Source organism: Panulirus ornatus, chromosome 47 (genome assembly GCF_036320965.1).
Source record: "Panulirus ornatus isolate Po-2019 chromosome 47, ASM3632096v1, whole genome shotgun sequence".
NCBI lineage: Eukaryota > Metazoa > Arthropoda > Malacostraca > Decapoda > Palinuridae > Panulirus > Panulirus ornatus.
In genome coordinates, this window is record NC_092270.1 from 14,625,152 (window position 1) to 14,636,131 (window position 10,980).

Here is a 10,980-nt window from a genome sequence, read left to right on the forward strand (position 1 = left end):
GTGGGGAGGTGGATGTATAAGCGTACTGGTGGTGAGGTGGAAAGTATAGTGTATGGTGGTGAGGTGGATGTATAGTGTACTGGTGGTGAGGTGGATGTTAGTGTACTGGTGGGGGAGGTGGATGTATAGTGTATGGTGGTGGGTGGATGTATATGTACTGGTGGTGAGGTGGATGTTATGTACTGGTGGTGAGGTGGATGTATAGTGTACTGGTGGTGAGGGGGATGTATAGTGTACTGGTGTTGAGGTGGATGTATAGTGTACTGTGGTGAGGTGGATGTATAGTGTACTGGTGGTGAGGTGGATGTATAGTGTACTGGTGGATGTGTAGTTATATTGATAACTATTGGTGAATGTGTTAGTTAAATTGATAACTAGTGATGAATGTGTTAGTTAAATTGATAACTAGTGGGAATGTGTTAGTTATATTGATAACTAATCTTGAATTTGTTAGTTATATTGTTAACTGGTGGAGAATATTTTGGTCATGTTGTTAACTGGTGGAGAATATGTTAGTTATATTGATAACTAGTGGTGAATGTGTTAAGTTATATTGATAACAGTGGTGAATGTGTTTGTTATATTGATAACTAATCTTGAATTTGTTAGTTATATTGATTAACTAGTGGTGAATGTTTTAGTTATATTGATAACAGTGGTGAATGTGTTCAGTTATATTGATAACAGTGGTGAATGTGTTCAGTTATATTGATAACAGTGGTGAATGTGTTCAGTTATATTGATAACTAGTGGTGGATGTGTTAGTTATATTGATAACTAGTGGTGAATGTGTTCAGTTATATTGATAACAGTGGTGAATGTGTTCAGTTATATTGATAACAGTGGTGAATGTGTTCAGTTATATTGATAACAGTGGTGAATGTGTTCAGTTATATTGATAACAGTGGTGAATGTGTTCAGTTATATTGATAACTAGTGGTGGATGTGTTAGTTATATTGATAACAGTGGTGAATGTGTTAGTTATATTGATACTAGTGGTGAATGTGTTCAGTTATATTGATAACAGTGGTGAATGTGTTAGTTATATTGATACTAGTGGTGAATGTGTTCAGTTATATTGATAACAGTGGTGAATGTGTTCAGTTATATTGATAACAGTGGTGAATGTGTTCAGTTATATTGATAACAGTGGTGAATGTGTTAGTAATATTGATAACTAGTGGGAATGTGTTAGTTATAATGATAACTAGTGGTGGATGTGTTAGTTATATTGATATCTAGTGGTGAATGTGTAGTTATATTGATAACTAGTGGGAATGTGTTAGTTATATTGTTAACTGGTGGAGAATATGTTAGTTATATTGGATAACTAGTGGTGATTGTGTTAGTTATATTGATAACTAGGGTGAATGTGTTAGTTATATTGATAATTAGTGATGAATGTGTTAGTTATAATGATAACTAGTGGTGGATGTGTTAGTTATATTGATAACTAGTGGTGATGTGTTAGTTATAATGATAACTAGTGGTGGATGTGTTAGTTATATGATAACTAGTGATGAATGTGTTAGTTATATTGATATCTAGTGGTGAATGTGTTCAGTTATATTGATAACTAATCTTGAATTTGTTAGTTATATTGGATAACTAGTGGTGATTGTGTTAGTTATATTGGATAACTAGTGGTGAATGTGTTCAGTTATATTGATAACAGTGGTGAATGTGTTCAGTTATATTGATAACTAGTGATGAATGTGTTAGTTAAATTGATAACTAGTGGTGGATGTGTTAGTTATATTGGATAACTAGTGGTGAATGTGTAGTTATATTGATAACTAGTGGTGATTGTGTTAGTTATATTGATAACTAGGGTGAATGTGTTAGTTATATTGTAACTAGTGGTGAATGTTTTAGTTATATTGATAACAGTGGTGAATGTGTTCAGTTATATTGATAACAGTGGTGAATGTGTTAGTTATAATTGATAACTAGTGATGAATATGTTAGTTATATTGGATAACTAGTGGTGAATGTGTTAGTTATATGATAACTAGTGATGAATATGTTAGTTATATTGATAACTAGTGGTGAATGTGTTCAGTTATATTGATAACAAGTGGTGAATGTGTTTGTTATATTGATAACTAGTGATGAATGTGTTAGTTATATTGATAACTATTGTGAATGTGTTAGTTATTTGATAACTAGTGATGAATATGTTAGTTATATTGATTAACTAGTGGTGAATGTGTTCAGTTATATTGATAACTAGTGTGAATGTGTTAGTTGTATTGATAACTAGTGTGAATGTGTTAGTTATATTGATTAACTAGTGGTGAATGTGTTTGTTATATTGATAACTATTGTGAATGTGTTAGTTAAATTGATAACTAGTGGTGAATGTGTTAGTTATATTGATAACTAGTGTGAATGTGTTAGTTATATTGATAACTAGTGATGAATGTGTTAGTTATATTGATAACTAGTGGTGATTGTGTTAGTTATATTGATAACAAGTGGTGAATGTGTTAGTTGTATTGATAACTAGTGTGAATGTGTTAGTTATATTGATATCTAGTGGTGAATGTGTTTGTTATATTGATAACTATTGTGAATGTGTTAGTATATATATATATATGGCATATACTTGTTCTGTCTGACACAAATGTTGTTGCTTGTGTTAATGTCAGTATTATTTACTATCCTGTCGATATATATATCATGTATTTGATGTATCCCAGACCGCTCTCGTTCTGTGTCGGCAGGGGGACCCTCTGGACCCCTCGGGCCCACTAGGGGCCCCCCCCCCCCCGACACACCGACGTATTGTACCCACCGTGTATGCTCTATACTGCCCTCCACCTAACCCTAGTTGTATGATGCGCCCTTCACCCATACCGCCTTTAAAGTGCTTTGTCTCTGTATATAGACGGTAAACTTCGTTAGATTAATATGACTTCTTCCTCAAGGACGTCTCATCTATCGTGGTATTTAATGAGAGGTCGCAGTGTTATGTTTCCCAGCTTGCGTCTGACGTAATCTACCACGGCGGAGGGAACGAGAGAGACCACCTTTGTATAGTGTCAGATGAACGGGCAACGTAGTATTGGAAGGCTCTTCATCATGGCTCTGGGGTTTGATCAAACCTTCTCGATTAACCTTTGCACCGGGCCGGGTTAAGCGCCCCTCCCAGGATCGTTCAAACCGTAATTTTAACAGAACTATACCATCAACTTTATATATATATATATATATATATATATATATATATATATATATATATATATATATATATATATATATATATATGTTTGGGCAGCATAGCCGAGTGGTTTGAATATCCAGCCCCCAATCGAATGGTAGGGGTTCGAACCATTGAAGGTGGAAGGCATTATGTGATATAGTGAACCGAACTATGGACTGGATTTTCGCACTACGGGGGGAACTTTTTGACCACGGTAACTCTGTTAGTCTAGCGAGGACCTGAAATTATTGATTTTGTGTTGGTGGGGACGTGCCTTGAGGACCTTGTCTGGATGGCCTGATGGTTCACGTGGGTAATACTGAGTCGACGGGGCGGAGGGCGGCGCCGTGGGTCGGGTAGAGTGTGGCATGGTATGCGGGAGTGTGGTAGAGTGTGGCATGGTATGCGGGAGTGTGGTAGAGTGTGGCATGGTATGCGGGAGTGTGGTAGAGTGTGGCATGGTATGCGGGAGTGTGGTAGAGTGTGGCATGGTATGCGGGAGTGAGGTACTGTCGTAGAGCAGGGGTTGGTAGAGGTGTACCGGTGGCATTGCTGGGGAGGGTTTACGGGCTGGAATGTCGGGGTGGCTATTGTCCTGCGTGTAACTGGTGATTCAGTCTATTGTGTTAGGGTAGTAAGGGAAGGCTGGCTACGGAGGGTAAGGTTTTTCGTCGTGAGAGACGGTCTCAAGTGTGGGGTGTAGGGCAGTGAATGTGGGGGGAGGGTGATCTGTAGCGTAGTTCCGCGTTGGGGGTGGCGGCTGATTTGCCCAGTTCAGGGTTAGCGGGGTAATGGGTGAGGGGGCGTTGTTGTGAGGCGTTACTGTAATGAGAGAAGGGTCGGTGTGTGGGACGAGCGGGAGGGGCACTGTGGGTAGAAGGCCGGGGAGGTGATTACGGTGGGCATCGCCCCGGGGGAGATTAAAGATTCGTCTCTTGATGGCGGAAAAAGATCAAGGAATCATAGAATGATACTTCCCGCCCGGGATTCCCTTCTGTCTGTATGCAGCTCTCAGGAAGCTGGCAATGTCCACCGGTCGGAACCATAGGTCATAAAGTGTTGTGTGTGCATCTATGTGCAGAGAGTGCAGGGCAATTGAGTAGTTAGTGCACAGTGTTTTCTTTATGGTATTTGCATTTTGGGCATAAAGGCTCAGTGGATATGTCGATAGGGTGTTTGTAGTGTTGTAGTGATTGGTGATGTCCACAGCGTAAGCGGGTAAGTATGACTCGTGTTTGTCTGGAGAGTGTGGTTTCTGATATGTGATGTCGAGTGGATTGGAGTTTAAAACTGAGTTGGGAGGGCTGGTATTCAATGCCTCTTGGGTTACTTTAGTGTGTATGTAAGTGTGTGTGTGTGTGTGTGTGTGTGTTGTATTTATTAGGGATCGGGAAAGGGGTCTGTGAGTGGAGGTTACTGAAGCGTAAGGCAGGGGTAAGCTTCTGCTTCTCCTTGAAGAGTTGGGGTTTAGTTATAAAGTGTTATGTGTGGGAGGGTTGTGGTGGTGTTGCAGAGGATGGAGTGCCGAGCATGTTTGGGTGGGAGGGTTGTGGTGGTGTTGCAGAGGATGGAGTGCCGAGCATGTTTGGGTGGGAGGGTTGTGGTGGTGTTGCAGAAGATGGAGTGCCGAGCATGTTGAGGTGGGGCTGTACTGAGAGGATTATTGTCTCATTGTGAAGTTGTTGAGTGTTTGTGGTTGCTCGGCAGCCGGTGATTGTTCTGAATGCTTTATTTTGTGTAGTTTGTGGTTTTCTTATAGTTATTAGCCCGGGACTTCCTTTCAGAAAGGTGTCTGTCGTTACCTCCAAGACACGTTTTCCAGGGGCTCTCTGTAGATTCAAGGCTGACCAACGTTCAGTAGCAGGGAGAACATGGACTCCTATGAAGCACGAAGTTGCTGTATGAGAAGTTTCTACTCTGTTTCGTGAACTGATGATGGGACAGCCTCGCCGAAAGTGTTACTTCACACTTAACACTAGCAGTGTAACGTTATATATATATATATATATATATATATATATATATATATATATATATATATATATATATATATATATATTATCCCTGGGGATAGAGGATTAAGAATACTTCCCACGTATTCCCTGCGTGTCGTAGAAGGCGACTAAAAGGGGAGGGAGCGGGGGGCTGGAAATCCTCCCCTCTCGTTTTTTTTTTTTTTTTAATTTTCCAAAAGAAGGAACAGAGGGGGCCAGGTAAGGATACTCCAAAAAAGGCCCAGTCCTCTGTTCTTAACGCTACCTCGCTAGTGCGGGAAATGGCGAAGTTTAAAAGAAAAAAAAAAAAAAAATATATATATATATATATATATATATATATATATATATATATATATATATATATATATATATATGGGACAATTGAATTGGGAGGTAAGTTTGAATGGAGAAAAACTGGAGGAAGTGAAGTGTTTTAGATATCTGGGAGTGGATTTAGCAGCGGATGGAACCATGGAAGCGAAAGTGATTCTCAGAGTGTGGGAGGGGGCAAAGGTTCTGGGAGCGTTGAAGAATATGTGGAAGGCGAGAACGTTATCTCGGAAAGCAAAAATGGGTATGTTTGAAGGAACAGTGGTTCCAGTAATGTTATATGGTTGTGAGGCATGGGCGATATATAGAGTTGTGCGGAGGAGGGTGGATGTGTTGGAAATGAGATGTTTGAGGACAATATGTGGTGTGAGGTGGTTTGATCGAGTAAGTAATGAAAGGGTGAGAGAGATGTGTGGCAATAAAAAGAGTGTAGTTGAGAGAGCAGAAGAGGGTGTATTGAAATGGTTTGGTCACATTGAGAGAATGAGTGAGGAAAGATTGACCAAGAGGATATATGCGTCAGAGGTGGAGGGAACGAGGAGAAGTGGGAGGCCAAATGGAGGTGGAAGGATGGAGTGAAAAAGATTTTGAGCGATCGGCCCTGAACATACAGGCGGGTGAAAGGCGTGCAAGAAATAGAGTGAATTGGATCGATGTGGTATACCGGGATCGACGTGCTGTCAATGGATTGAACCAGGGCATGTGAAGCATCTGGGGTAAACCATGGAAAGTTTTGTGTGACATGTGGAAAGGGAGGTGTGGTTTCGGTGCATTACACATGACAGCTAGAGTATGAGTGTGGACGAATGTGGCCTTTGTTGTCCTTTCCTAGCGCCACCTCGCGCGCACGCAGGGGGAGGTGGGGGGGGGGATGCCATTTCATGTGTGGCGGGGTGGTGACGGGAATGGATGAAGGCAGCAAGTATGAATATGTACATGTGTATAAATGTATATGTCTGTGTATGTATATATGTGTACACGTTGAAATGTATAGGTATATATATATATATATATATATATATATATATATATATATATATATATATATATATATATATATATATATATTCCTTTGGTAGAGCAAAGGAAATATGAATGATTATTGAAGTGTCCATATTTCATTTTCTTCATCGTTTCATTGTGTCACTATCGAGACTGAAATGCAGTCAGTAGTATAATATTTATCCCCTGTCCACCGCCAAAAACCCCTGGCGATTTCAATGTGCAGTCATGATATGTGAGCTTGGTGTGGTGTGTATACCGTCTGCAGTGACCCCTGGCAGGGGCTAGACTGGTTGACTGTTGGTGTCATACATGGGTTGTGTTGTCTTGGGAGGTTGTAGTGAACGGGTCTGCCCCACTTGTACATTCAGGTGTCTCGTCCACAGTGTTGCGTATTAGTGATTTATCTCTCGGCTTATCCCTCATTTACACGGCTTAGGTTCGAATCCCGCGCGCCCAGTGGTGACTTGTTTCATGTGAACGAAACATGTTGGAGATATTGTTTGTTATATATATATATATATATATATATATATATATATATATATATATATATATATATATTGGAAAGGATCACAATTTTTGCGCGTGATCAAGATGTTCCTGAGTCCACGGGGAAAATGAAACACGAAAAGCTCCCAAGTGCACTTTCGTGTAATAATCACATCATCAGGGGAGACACAAGAGAGAAATATAATAGTCAGTTGATATTAGATTACCCCAAAGATCTGTTTCTAAAGGTTGCAGCAGTCCAAGGCTACGCTGCTTCCGGTAGCATGGTAACGTGGACGCCTTTGTTGTGATAACTTGTCTAACGAGACTGTTGCCTCTTGACAATACAACGTCGCTAAAGGTGTGACTTTTCACCCGCGGCACCACTCCTTGCAGGCGGAGCCCGGTAGCACCTCCGTTTAGTGTGAGGCTAAATGATGGATGGGTCGAGTGTGAGGCTGAGTGGTGGATGGGTCGAGTGTGAGGCTGAGTGGTGGATGGGTCGAGTGCACTGAAGAAGGCAGTTGCGGGGATTGGCGGTAGTGATGGAAAAGACTGTTTGATGGGACGAGAAGTTTGAGAGATGTAGGTGTGGGAGGGCATGAGTGTACAACACCCTCCTCCGTATTGTCGAAAGAGGTAATTACAAAGAGGTAATTGCGGACACATGCACTAATAGGGATAGACTGATTACTTCATTTTTTTTTACACGACAGTCGTAATTATACAGAGGAACGAGTGATACGAGAGAGAGAGAGAGAGAGAGAGAGAGAGAGAGAGAGAGAGTCTGTGGCAGCGTCTGTATTATTGATGGTTTCCGGTTATTGACGTGTGTGTGTTTCTGTTAGTGGGGGGGGGGAGCGTAGTGTTGGAGTATACCCATTTCTTCATTCGTATTGAAGTGGGAAATTAATACGAATTATGTTTTATATGTCTTTCTATCTATCTATCTATCTATCTATATCTATATCTATCTATCTATTTATCTATCTATCTGTCAATATATCTTATCTGTCTGTCTCTGCACACACACACACACACACACACACACACACACACACACACACACACACACACACACACACACATACATGATTCTGCTGTCTAGTTGGGCCATCCCATTCCAAACACATCAGCATTGTAATGGTAATGGGAACGTGTAAATGGGGGAGAGAATGTGACAGGTGTTGATAGATGATTAGAAAACCGCATGTGTTGCCCCACCGTCCCCAGTCCACCAGACAGGCCGGAAAGGGAGTAACGAGGATATAGTGGTGATGCTGATCATAAACGGATTAACGAATAGGACGCAAGTTACAGTCGGTGCGTGAAAGCTGATCATGATAACCACGAGCAAAATGAAACATGATAAGTTCCCAAGTGCACTTTCGTGTAATGATCACATCATCAGGGGAGGTACAAGAATGAGATGGAAGACGTAGAACAGTCACAGTCGATCACCTGACTGTTCTACATCTTCTATCTTATCCCTGACGATGTGATTATTACACGAAAGTGCACTTGGGAACTTATCGTGTTTCATTTTCCTCGTGGTTGTCAGCAAGTATATATGGGGGACGAGACTGTGATGTGTATGAGACGCACGCCTCACGTGACCCGTGTTCAGAGACGGCCTTAGTGTCAGAAGCGAAAGACGAGGATAGACTTTGACATTAGATTTGGATGATCAGTTAAAAGAATCATTAGTTACCCCCCCCCCCCCCCCACTCTCTCTCTCTCTCTCTCTCTCTCTCTCTCTCTCTCTCCAGTGCGAGCCAGCGTGTGTCCTTGGAATGTCGGCAGCCAGCTAGGGCTGAGCCCTAAGGGTTCGGGTGTATAAAGTGCTATACGTCTGATGGCTGGGGCCTCTAACGAGCCCTTAAGGGCATTTTTTGTGTGAGGTGGGGAGGAAGGGTCGGTCTCGGTGTTCTCTACAAGGGTCTCTACCACACCACTCCTCTTTCCAAGGGCTCGGTTTCTAGTGACCCGGGACTGTCAAGCCAACACTGTGCATGAGAGAGGCTGGTTTCTAGAGACCTAGTGTACCAGGCATACAGTACTGGAGAGCTTGGTTTTTAGAGATCGGTGCTGTTCCTACGATGTGCAGAAGGCTGGTTTCTAGAGACCTTAACGACCAACCTAATACTGTACTGTACTTTGGTCTCTAGAAACCTGGGCTCTCAAACCCACATAGCCACCAGACCAGCAAACGGTATACCAGGTGTAGTGTGTGTGTACCTTACTGTGTATATTGGGTGTTGTGTATACCTAACCCATGTATATCGGGTATAATGTATACTGGGTGTAGTGTATACCTTACCTTGCATATCGGTTATCGTGTATACTTTACCTGTGTATATCGGGTGTAATGTATACCTTACTTCTGTATGTGAGTTTTAGTGTATACCTTACCAGTGTATATCGGGCATAATGTATAGTGGGTGGAGTGTATACCTTACCTGTGTATATCGGTTATAGTGTATATCGGGTGTATTGTATACCTTACCTGTATGTGTATATGTATTGTGTAGTTTATACCTTACCTGTGTATATCGGTATTGTGTATGCTTTACTTATGTATACAATGTGTAGCGTATACTTTATGTATATCGGTTGTTGTGTATACCTTACCTTTGTATATCGGGTGTAGTGTATACCTTACCTGTGTATATTGGGTGTACTGTATACCTTATCTATGCATATCGGGTGTCATGTGTACCTTACTTGTGGATATCGGGTGTAGTGTATACCTTATCTATGCATATCGAGTGTAGTATATACCTTACCTGTGGATATCGGATGTAGTATATACCTTATGTGTATATTGGGTGTATAGTATACCTTATCTATGTATACCAGGTGTCGTGTATACCTTGCCTGTTTATACTGTGTATAGTGTATGCCTTACCTGTGTATATCGGGACGTAGTGTGACATGGGTGTAGTAGACACGAGGTATAAAGTGTATTTCAAGTGGGATGTGTGTAGCATGTACTTTGTGAAAGATTGTATGTTGTATGGTGGGTGTGTTATGCATTGACCACAGTGCTGTGTACACGTAGTGTGTGGCGCCTGCTGTGGAGGCTACATAGTAACATTTTCCTTGAAGTATCATTGTCATTAGATTTATGTTCTGGATAATGTCTCTGTATATGCTATTATATGATAGATACATATAATGCCTATGTATATTTACAGCTGTATATATTGCTTACGTATACAAATGTGAGCTGAAAAATGTGTATGCCTATTTATACTGGTGTAAATTGGGAGTTGTTCATGATACCTTTGATAATCTGTACTTTTAAAAAGGCGTTTCTCTCTGTCCGCCCGTCCGTCCATCCTGTGTACACACGGCGAGGAAGGTGGCAGACGCATATTTTCTAATAGTTCATCAACTTCCTTGGCGGGATTGAAACTGCTGGCTGATGGGGTGGTCTACTTTCCGGAAAATATTATACTTTACATCGTGATTGGGAAGGTGTGTGCCGGTGATATGGGACGTATGAAGAGAAAAACAATTGGGGTGAGTGGTTATACCTCTGGACAAGGTCATTACGCCGTCCAGGTGTCTGGTGGCTCGCAAGGGAGGGAGGGAGGGAGTGAATGGTGGTGATGAGGGAGGGTGTGGTGGCCGAGGAAGGAAGGTGTGGTAGAAGTGAGAGAGGGTGTGGATCCTAAAGAGAGAGGGAGTGATGAGATAAGAGAGGGTGTGGTAGCCAGGATGGGAGGGCGTTGGTGTGATGAGGGAGGATGTGGTTGTCCTTCGCAGGGATGACAGGGAGGGCCCGGAGGGCCAGAATCTGCTAGTATTTGTACATTTCGGTCACTGGCTGATTATTAGTGCAAATAAGACTTATTTTGCCTCTGAGAGTACGCGGCTTCAAATCCTTGCCTTGGATCTTGTCAGAATTTGATGCAGTGAAAAAAGAATGTTTTATCACCTATCCCTTA